Source organism: Miniopterus schreibersii, assembly GCF_964146895.1.
Source record: "Miniopterus schreibersii genome assembly, chromosome: 1".
In the NCBI taxonomy this organism is placed as follows: domain Eukaryota; kingdom Metazoa; phylum Chordata; class Mammalia; order Chiroptera; family Miniopteridae; genus Miniopterus; species Miniopterus schreibersii.
Window position 1 is genome coordinate 62809149 of NC_138101.1, and position 11479 is coordinate 62820627.

Consider the following 11479-nt stretch of genomic DNA (forward strand, 5'->3'; position numbering starts at 1 on the left):
ATACCAAGATATGTTCAGTGTACATCTCTGGCTGTAGGAATTATTAGTAATTTTTATTTCCTTCCTTTTAGTTTCCGCATTTCTTAATATTCTGCAAGGAACATAAAACACTTTTTAAATGAGGGGGGAAATTTGTTTAAAAATAACTCAGTGAAACCCCACAACAATATCAATAAATGATATAGAGCAGACCTCTGTAAAGGATAGAGCCACCTTAGACTCCAGCCAATGGTATTTTCCTAGTGAGTTGCTGTTATAAAATTTCACTTTTGTAGTGTGTGCCCTGACAGCTTTAGGATTTAGTTGCACTAACTGTGTAACCGTGTTCAGCTATTCAGTACCCCTTCTCTTAGTTTTTTCCTCTCAAAGTGACACCATTGTGTTGCCTAATTTCTCAAGTCCCTAAGTGATGTCATATTTTATGCACTGAAAGAAATATTTTAAATTTTCCATTAACAGGACACCCCATATTACAATATTTTATATATTTCTTGATGCCACAGTTTAGCAAGAATTTAAATTGGAAGAGAAAACAATTAAGTGCCTGGGGAAAGAGCCCATGATATGACATGAAACTGGCTAAGATTACTAAGCTTAGCCAGCTACTTATGCCTAATTCTGGATTAATCTATCTGGAGTGATGTGATGATTACACTTCACAGCTGCATTCCACTGAAGCCTTTCAAATCACTTAAACATAGATTATCTCATTTGGTTCTCAAAATAACCCCAGTGGATAATTAAGGCAAAGATTATTATCCCCATTTTTCAGATGGAAAAACTGATATATGTGGTAATTAAATCTCTGGAATCCAAATTAAAGGAGTGACTTAAGATATCAAGTTAAAGCAGAAGAGGACATATATAACACTATTTATTGAGCAGCTTTCATGGCCACAGTTTTTCTATATTTCTGTTGAAGCTAAAAAGTAGCCTAAATCCTAGCCAAATGGTTAGAGTAACTTACTGCCCATAGAGGTTAGCTTCCTACCTAATAATAGATCATAGAGAGGCTTGCTTTTCATAGACTTTAAAATGATGCTGAACTACTTGATCAGAGGTTGTGACCTGAAGAATCATGAACAGATTCAGGACAAATTTTATTTGACCTGCAGAATCTTGGCTCACAGAAAGTTTTATATTAAAAAGTCAGATATTTTCACCTTCTCTTGAAATCAGAAGAAAAAGGCTACACTTGACCCACATTTGTGCATGGTAGGGATCAAATGGGGTTGAATGGTGCTCACCCCTTTTGCCAGGGCACGTACAATTTCCCATGATCAATACCACTCTCTAAACTGCTTCATTTACTTGTATTATTGCTTGAGTCCTGTGTGTATTTGACTTGGCGACCTCTGTTTAGTATCACCTATTTCAGCTCACCCATCCATTTATTCATTCACTTTATTCAGCGAACATTTATTAAACAAAGCTTATGCACACATTTTTACAAGATACTTAAAAGGGTGACTAAAACATAGCCCAGGAGCTCAAGAGTCTCATCCTCTGGTGGGGGCACAGATACCTAAACAGATTATTACTACACAGCTGCCTCAGGGCTCAGTCTCTGGACCTGTTCTCCTCTTTTGACATTCAACCCCTTGGTACTTTTACTCAGTCTCATGTCTTTAAACACCATTTGTATTCAGATGTGTACCTCTGGTCTGGGCTGCTCCTGTGAATTCCAGTCTCATCTAGCTAAATGCCTAATGAATCACTTCGTTTGGAAATCTCATAGTCACTCAAACTCCTTATGTCCCGAACTAGATCATGATTTTAGCCCAGGAAGCCTCAGTCTGTCCCATCTCAAACAGTGACAATCCCATTTTCATAACTGCTGAGGCCCAAACCCTGACGTCATCTTCATTTCTTCCCTTTCTCGTCTATCCCATCCGCAAATCGTGTTAGCACAGGGAAGGAGACCCACAAATCTTCAGGACATGACACCTGAGAATGAATGGGGCACAGCCGGGCAAAGAGAGGACATGAAATGCGTTCCAGACAGAGGGGACCACAGGAGCACAGGCACAGAAGCGAGAACTAACCAGGTATCTGGGAGGAACGTCAGGTGATTCAGCGAAGTGGAGGGGAACTTAACGGGAAGGCCGAGGGCTGTAGAGGGGTAGGCAGGGTTTGGGTCATGGAGGGCCTATCCCATTTATCCTGTCACCACGCTGTGCTGTGTCTTCAAAGGATTTTAGGCAGCTGGGACGCTGTTTCATAAAGCCAAGTGAAAGATGATTAGGACCCGAACTAAAGCAGCAATAATTGGGATTTAAATTCAGTAGGACTGAAGATTGGCCACACACAGGAGAGGAAGGGAAACAATGGATATGACTCCCATAGCGTGGCCCCTGAATGGAGAAGACAGGAAAAAAAGTTGGGGAAAGTAAGATGATCATTGGTGTCCACTATGTGGAGGTTGAGAGTCCACAGGATATCCATGGAAATGGTTTATTGAGTTATCTGTGAATATGAAACTTGAGAGATATAGGCTAAAGATGTGAGTTGAAGAATCATCAGTGAATAAGTGGGAGTTAAAACTATGACAACTACCTACAAATCGTGACTCTTTAGCCAAGTCACTTAATCTCTCTACGCCTCAGTTTCTTAATCTGTCAAGGGGGATTATTATGTTTACTGCACACAGTTGTTTGAAGGTCACCTAATAAAATTATTATATTTTCACTGAGCAGTTGACATATGTGAGGTTTTTTTAAAAACCAAATTAATTGCTAAGATCAACTTGGAAGACCACATAGAACAGTGATTATTAACCTTTTGAGAGACATGAATGCCATCGAGAATATGCTGAAGACTATGGACTTTGTCATTAGAAAACTGAATATAACCAAAAGTCTGCACACAATTTCAGGAGGTCTGTGGATCCCTAAAGAACCCAGGTTTAAAAAAATCTTGTGAAAAATGAGAAGAGGAAATTTTTGAGAATCAAAGTGAAATTTTTGAGAATCAAATTTAAGGAATGAGCAGAGTAGGAGAAGATTAAGAAGAGATTACCAGAAAACTACAAAGAAGGAGGTTGTGATAAGTTCTCTCAAATTTGGCAAATAGGTGGTGCCAGGTGGATATTTGAAATATCCAGGGATCACTCTGTAAAGTAGATGATTGTCTAACCACTATGCTGTACACCTGAAACTAATACAAAATAATATTGAATGTCAACTGTAATTAAAAATTTAAAAATTGGCAAATAAGTCCAATAAAACAGCTTATTTTAATGGTCATTGTCAACTTTCACAAATTGTGTCAGCTTAGTAGTGGGAGAGGAAGCTAGAGTTCAGTAGGTTAAAGAGTGAGGAGCTGATGAAAAAGTAGTGACAACTCGTGGACAAAAAAGAAAGGACAAGATTAAATTCAAGTCAAAGAGGAATTTCAGGTCAAAAAGGACTGATTTTTTGCTTGTTGTGTCTGTTTTGCTTTTTGCTTATGAGAATATTTTTATTGTTTTGCAGGAGTATTTTGTCTGTTTTTCAAGGATGAGAAAGACTTTGGGCTGTGAACCTAGAATCAGAGCCAACAAAAAGATTAAGTTGAAAAATCCAGAACAGAGTGGGAATGATTGACGGAGCCTCATCTGGCAAAGAAGATGGGGGGTGGAGCGGCCCCAGGGGCCCCAGGAGAGAACGCGGCTTTGAGCAGGACCGCGGCCGCGTGGTTCTCGGAGTATGGGAAAGGGGCTGGAAATGCTCGTGTGTACAGTGAACGCGGGGTAAGGCTCGTGCCTGACAGATCGCAGCACTCACTGAAGCAGGAGACAAGGCTCTCCGCTGAGCACACCGGGAGTTAAATGCTGAGGAGCATGGTGGCAGTTTGGAGGAGAAGCCAAAGGGGGTGATAACGCAACCAAATCCAACAAGTGCAATTCTATTGCTTAGTAACAGCTATGAGAACTCACTCTCATAAATCTTTAAAATCTTCATCCTTATTACCGGAACATACCCAAGACGTACTTTGGCAATTAGTCTTCTTGTTTCAAAGGCAACAGTATTTAGATAGAATCATTGTAATTACATCTTTACCAATAATATGTTAGTTTTACAAAACTGCAAAAGCTATAGTAAGTAGGCACTATGGGTGTATATGTAATATCCATACAATGACTATGCAGATACATAGATGATAGATGATAGATTAGATAGATGATGATAGATAGATGATGATGATAGATAGATGATAGATAGATGATAGATAGATGATAGATAGATAGATGATAGATAGATAGATAGATAGATAGATAGATAGATAGATAGATAGATAGATAGATAGATAGATAGATGATAGAGATAGATAGATAGATAGATAGATGATAGATAGATAGATAGATGATAGATAGATAGATAGATAGATAGATGATAGATAGATAGATAGATAGATAGATAGATAGATAGATAGATAGATAGATAGATGATAGATAGATAGATGATAGATAGATGATAGATAGATAGATAGATAGATGATAGATAGATAGATAGATAGATAGATAGATAGATAGATAGATAGATAGATAGATGATAGATAGATAGATGATAGATAGATAGATAGATAGATAGATAGATAGATAGATAGATAGATAGATGATAGATAGATGATAGATGATAGATAGAGATATTTATGTGATACTAAGTACCAAAAATTTATTTGGTGCTTTGATGTGCTTAAGGTACAATGTTTACTTTAACCAGCTGTTGTGTTTTCAAACACTGATTCATTTCATTCATCTCTTCCTTGCATAATCATAAGGAAAGTCAGCTGATTAGAACAACTTCAAGAATCTGCCTATTAGAGGAAATGGAATGAATTTCCATTTCAATGAATTTAAAGACACAGCTTCCAATTGAGGTACTATTTGTTTTTATCTCTGTTTATCAGAGGTAAAAACATTGCTACTACTACCAATTTTCATGGTATCAGAATCAAAATTAAACTTGAAGAATGCTCACAATAAATTACAAAAATTCCCATAGCAACATTCTTGACTTCTCTGGAGCCAAGCTTTGTTCTCACTGTATAACGAATCATCATCTCAGGCAGATGCTCTTGTTAGGAGGCACCACCACCACCACACCTTCTAAATGCAAAGAGCCCCAGTACAGTTTCACCTGAGTTGCTTTTCTTTCTTTTTTTGGATTATGTGGGAAACGTATTGCCTATTTTTACCTAGTGATTACATTTATGCAGATTAAGGGGGAAGGGATGAAAGGACAATCTAATTTGAATTATTTAAAGATTTAATACTTCATAAATCAGTAATTCAATCTGAAGGTGTTCAAGTTTCTCCTGACGTGAGGATTTAAAGAGCAGTGTCAAAAATATGTCTGATTTTTTAGGAAATACAACACTGAAAAGGAAAATAATGTATTTGTCACAGTTAGCAAACTCTAATAAACAGAGATAAGAACAAGTAGTACTTAATTTGGAAGTTGTGCCTTTTATGTGCTTTCCATAGTGCCACCAAGCAGTACCGTTGGTTTTACAAATATTTCTAAACACAGTAATTCAGTTATTCTAAGAGTTTGACACTAGGTGGCAGTAGATTTCCTTTTATTTGGGCCTTCAGAACTTCAATGAGTTGGAAACTATTTACTTGCCTGCAAGGGCAAGTAAATTATTAAACTTTTTTTTAAAAAAAATTGGAATAGCTAAAACCTAATTCAAAAGTAAAGAAAATATACCACAGGGTTGTTGTTTTTTTACAGTATTCTTTGCAACATAGGTTGGTCACATTTTTTAAAATGACCTATTTCTCATATATATATATATATTTTTAATTCATTGAAATGGCATTGCTTAATAGCCATACAGGTTTCAAGTGTACAACTCCATAACACATCTGCACACTGCATCATGTGCTCACCACCCAACGTCAAGTCTTTTTCTGCCACCATTTATTCCCTCTTTGCCCTTTTTCACCTCCCTCCAAGCCCCTTTCCCTCTGGTAATCATCATATTGTTGCCTGTGTCCATTTGGTTCTTTATAATATCATTTAGTTCTCAAATAGAAGCAAAATATTAAAATAATTACTTACTCGTTCCCTTTAAAAGTATGCCCAGCCTAGGTGGCAGAATCTCACCAATTTTCTCTCTGTTTCTATCAAAGTCCCATGATTAACACACAAAAAAATCCAGCTGTATTGACTCTTTATATAGTTACTAATTAACAAAACTTTGCTAAGTCAAGACTTAAAGGCAGAAAAACCAATGAAACATTTATGCAACTAGTTAGCTTAGAATAATTCATATACTGTCTTAAAAAGGAAAGAAGAAAGAAAGAAAGAAAGAAAGAAAGAAAGAAAGAAAGAAAGAAAGAAAGAAAGAAAGAAAGGAAGGAAGGAAGGAAGGAAGGAAGGAAGGAAGGAAGGAAGGAAGGAAGGAAGGAAGGAAGGAAGGAAGGAAGGAATAAATATGGGAGCAGGGGTATCCTGTAACTATCATTCCATTTCCCTTTTATCCTGCTTCTGAAACTAAGGATTTTCTTTATCCCTCCTGCCATGCAGAAAGAATTACTTATGCCACCTCGAAACATGAATTCGAGTGCATGGTTTAGGAGGGTTCCCTCAGTGCAAACAGTAAATGCCACATAATGCATAGGAATCCAACAGAGCCATGGTTTCTGTGTAGAAATTTGTCTCCTTCTTAATTTAAATAAAATTCAGATCTTCCCAAATTGCCAAAAAGGATCAGCACACAAAAAGGACAGCAAGGGCATGAAGGGCCATCTCTAGCTGACAGATTCATTTCTCCTTAGGGATCTCACTCTGACACCTGTCTCTACTAGGTTAGGTAAAGATGAGGAGAGAGAAAATGCCCTTTCACATGAGCCTGGCCCATTTTGTGACACAGACACTTTCTTTAATATCAACAAGTTCAACTTGAACAGGGCTAGCGTATTTAAATAAGACTTGACTAAATAAAAAGGAACAAACTATTGAAAACAAAGAATTTCACTAGCTCCATAAGGATGAACAAGTGAAAGGAGTGAACTATTACTTGGTTTTTTAGTCACCAGGAGGAAATTCAGCCATATCTGTTCTCCACCCTTATTTTAATCCCCTATCAGAAAAGATTAGACCTTGGTAATCTCAAATTCCAATGGAATCCTAATGGTTTCTATTTTTTTCTCTCTCTCTTAGATGTTTTTTAAACTGATTTTAGAGAGACAGGAAAGGAGAGGGATAGAGAGCTATAGAAACATCAATGAGAGAGAAACATTTATCAGCTGCCTCCTGCACGCCCCCTACTGGGGATTGAGCCTGCCACCCAGGCATGTGCCCTGACCCAGAATCTAACCTGTGACCTCTTGGTTCATGGGTCAATGCTCAACCACTGAACCACACAGGCTGGGCTTAATAGTTTTTCTTGGAAATAGTATTTTGGGGTAGAGGGTGGCAAGGAACTGACTTTTTTGGTTTATTAAACTAAAAAGAAGTAATCTTCACTAATAACCCACCTCACTTCACCCCTGGAAAAAAAAAAAATCAGGCCTTTTTTGGAAGATATATCAGGGAATTAGGTTAAATTGCTCTAAAAAGGAGCTGCCACCTTGAGGGAGGGGTAAATGGCTGAGCCCAGGTAGGTGAGCCTGCCAAGAGGAGAAGGAGGACCAGACTGTACGTTCCTACATAGACAGAGACAGAGACCAGGCCCATTCCCCCAGTGTGGCAGAGCCTTATACACAAACACACCATGTGAGCCTGGGTCCTGGACCTGGCCTTGAAAGTCTCAGCAGAGGTCCCTGTCACTGAATTTAACACAAATCACCTTTTGATTACACTGCAGGACAATCCTGGGAAATGAAAAGGGATAGTGACAACCTCACAGACTGAAACTTCGACCTTCCCCAGATTAAGACTAAGACTCAGGTTTCCTACCCAATGCAAAGTGAACTTCTTGTCCACACTAAGGAATGGAGGGATGAACCCGACAGAAAGTGGAGAAATAGGGCATTTTAGATGCGGAGAGTAAGCAGAGCAAAGTCATCCTTTCCACGGATGGTGTGGCTTGAAAAATATGATGTGCACTCTTTGAAGCCTGGGTGGGTCAAGGTCCAGCATCCAAGTGATGGGGACAGTCTAGAACACACCTCCTCCACGCACAGGCCAGTGTCTTCTAATGTATTTAGGCTAAGAGCTTAGGACCCAGAGTCAGCGGGGAAATCCCTTCCTCCAATCAGTGTCAGCCCGATTCCAGTCTGAAAACCTCCCCTTCCCAGCGTGACTGACTTGGGGATTACCACCTGCAGACCGAGATCACCTCCACCCACAGGGTGGGGCCGCCAGCCTCCGCAAAGCCTCCAACTGAATGACTAACCACCTTTGTTCACTCGGAAGACTTACAAAAGCAGTGCACAAGTGTGTGTTTTGTTCTATTTCAAAACCACCTTGGTACTGTGCAACACAGCGTAATAACTAGAGACTGTTTTCCTCTTCAGATGAACATTTCCTGTTCTGATCTTTAGCTCATCCCGACGCTGGGCAACAGCTGTGAAAAGGGGAAATGAGGCTTCTGTTCCCACCCAGCACATTCAACACACCTCACTTTCAGGTTGGTGAATTTCTGGATGTCTGTTCTCAATATAATTTCACGAATGGCTCTTTTTCAGATCTTGGAATTAATACTTCTTGAATTTAACATACAAACATATGCAAGTATCCTGGAAATAAAGCAGACACCAGATGACTGACTAAACCTTGGAAGCTTTATGGCAAAGCACTTTGAACTCCTTAGACATGCCAAGGCCTTCCCAGAGAGTGGCCTTCCCGCAGTCTTAGAGTTTGGTTGATGTTTCCTTCGGGTAATTTGAACACTGCCCTCTAAAGATTGTCCTGCTTTCCTCAGGATGCATGTCCGAAGGCCTTTGTACACTCAAGGAATGGTTTATCTGTGAATTCTGGCTTATTTATTATAACAATTATTTTGTTGAACTGTACAGAATGTCAGATGTTATCTATCTGCTTAATCAGCATTCTAGGAAATACAAAGCCATTGCCTGTGTAAGAGAGACCGGCCTAATGACATATCTTGAAGGCATTCCTCAGTACTGATTAAAATAATAGACATTGTCACATGGTGCAATAATTCTCCAGAACACAGCTGACATGTACACACTACGCTTGGCAAAAATCCTGGCCAATTTCACAAGAACGTTTATTCCAGACTGAGTCATCTTATTAAAAAAAGGAAAAGGAAAAGACAGACAGACGGAGAGGGGGAGAGGAGAGAGGGTGAGAAGGATGGAAGGAGAAAGAGAGGGGAGAGTTGGGGAGGGAGGAAGGAAGATTTCTTAATAAATCAAGAAAGATTTTATATTTTAAAGTTGCCTTTCTGCATTCTGATCAGATACCTACTTAGTTCTAAAATAACATTTTGTTAATTACAGAGAGGAAATTTTATTACAAATAAACTTTTTTAATATTTTAAAAAATCTGGAAAGTCATTCAAACATATATCAATATATTATTTATTTTAAATTCAAAATACAATGTTTTGCTATTTACATTTAAACAAAATTGTGAAAGCTTCAAAAATCTCAGGAATAATAATATGAAATCATGAAAATTATTACATATAGAACAAATGGCCTAGGAGATGAAATGTTTTATTTTTACCAGACAGATTCATTAATTTAAAACATTCTCACTTCAAATTCACATTGAAGAAGCATAGCATTAGGGGTTGTTGTTGTTTTCAGATTTTGACAATATCCCCAATTAACATAAATTACTTTAAGGAAAAATATTCAAGGTGAAACTATATTCAGAAGGCTCATGGAAGGGAAAATATGAGTGAACATTAAAGACAAGTATTACAGAGAAGCAGAGTCATGGTCTATTCATGCTAATTTTGCAGATGTTTAGAACACATCTGCACAGCATCTGCTCTGCCTTCAAAACACACTGCGCAGACCCAAACAAGGCCGCTCGCACACCCACGGAGAGCTGGCCTTTCAGGCAGGGAGGAAGGAATGCTCCTTCTATCAGACGTAATTTACTCCTGATTTAGGAATCTTACTAAAATGCAAGAAGGGGGATTTTTTCCCCCCTTCTCCTTTGATTCAGTCTGGAATTTTGACTAAATTTTTTTTTTTTAATTTTTACCATTATTCTAAGGGAGGAGGTTCATTTAGGGATTGAAATTTATTAGCTGCTAAGTTTAAGTTTAATGAAAATGTTAGGATTTGGGATTTTGAAAGGAAATAGAGTTTGTAACTTGCTTCAAACTTATTGTGTTCCCCAAAACATTAGTATTAAGATAGGTTCTCCTTTTTGTTTCTCTGCATTCAGTTTTTCTAAATGTTGTTCTAGAGAAACACATTTTAATAGCGCTTTCTACTTCCATGAGTTTCTTGCCAGCAGTAAAGTTATATAGTAAGCAACCCAGAGAGTGGCTTCACAACTCAATTTAGAAGATCATATATAGTTTTGAATTTTCATATCAAGGTTGCTTTAAATGCTTATTCAATAAGGCATGTGCAAGAAATGCAGAGAGAATGATAAATAGTTGGGTGAAACTGTGGACTTCGGGGCCAGCTGGCATGGCTAAGTGGCTGAGCGTCGACCTATGAACCAGGAGGTCAGGGCACATTCCCGGTCAGGGCACATGCCTGAGTTCCAGGCTCCCCAGTAGGGGGTGTGCAGGAGGCAGCCCATCAATGGCTTTCATCACTGATGTTACTATCTCTCTCTCTTTCTCCCTTCCTCTCTCTCTGAAATCAATAAAAACATATTTAATTTTAAAAAAAGAAATTGTGGACTTCCTCAATTTTCTACTCTATGAATTCTCTTTCAGAAAACTTCAATTAACAGGGAAGAGGTAGCACAGTCTTAATATAAAGAGATGAAGTAGGTTGTAAAATAAGATTTCCTTATTTTAACCAAGGCATAATTGATATTTAACATTATATTAATTTTAGATGTACAACATAATTATTTGATATTAATAAATATTGTGAAATAATCACCACAAGTCTAGTTAATATCCATTATCATACAGGGTTACAATTTTTTTCTTATGATGAGAACTTTTAAGATCTACTCTATTAGCAACTTTCTAATGTGCAAAAAGCTTTTCTTTTGTGAGTTTCTAATTAACAGGATCATAGTTGTTCATGATAACTCTCTTTTAGGACTAAGCACGATAAAACGTTATCAACCTCATGGCATTTTCTCTTTGCTACATTTTTATTTGACATAGAGAATTTGCTCATACAAACAAAAAAGGAGAAAAATACATATTTTACGTTCTGAAAATGCATCGTTAGGCACTTACACAAATGTAGATGGTGTAGCCTACTGCACACCTAGGCTCCGTGGGGTAGCCATTGCTCCTAGGCTGCAAGCCCCTACAGCATGTTACTGTACTGAACAATAGAGGCAATGGTAACACAATGGTAACAATTTGTGTAGCCCGGCCGGGCGTGGCTCAGCGGTTGAGCGTCGACCTGGGATCCAGGAGATCGGGG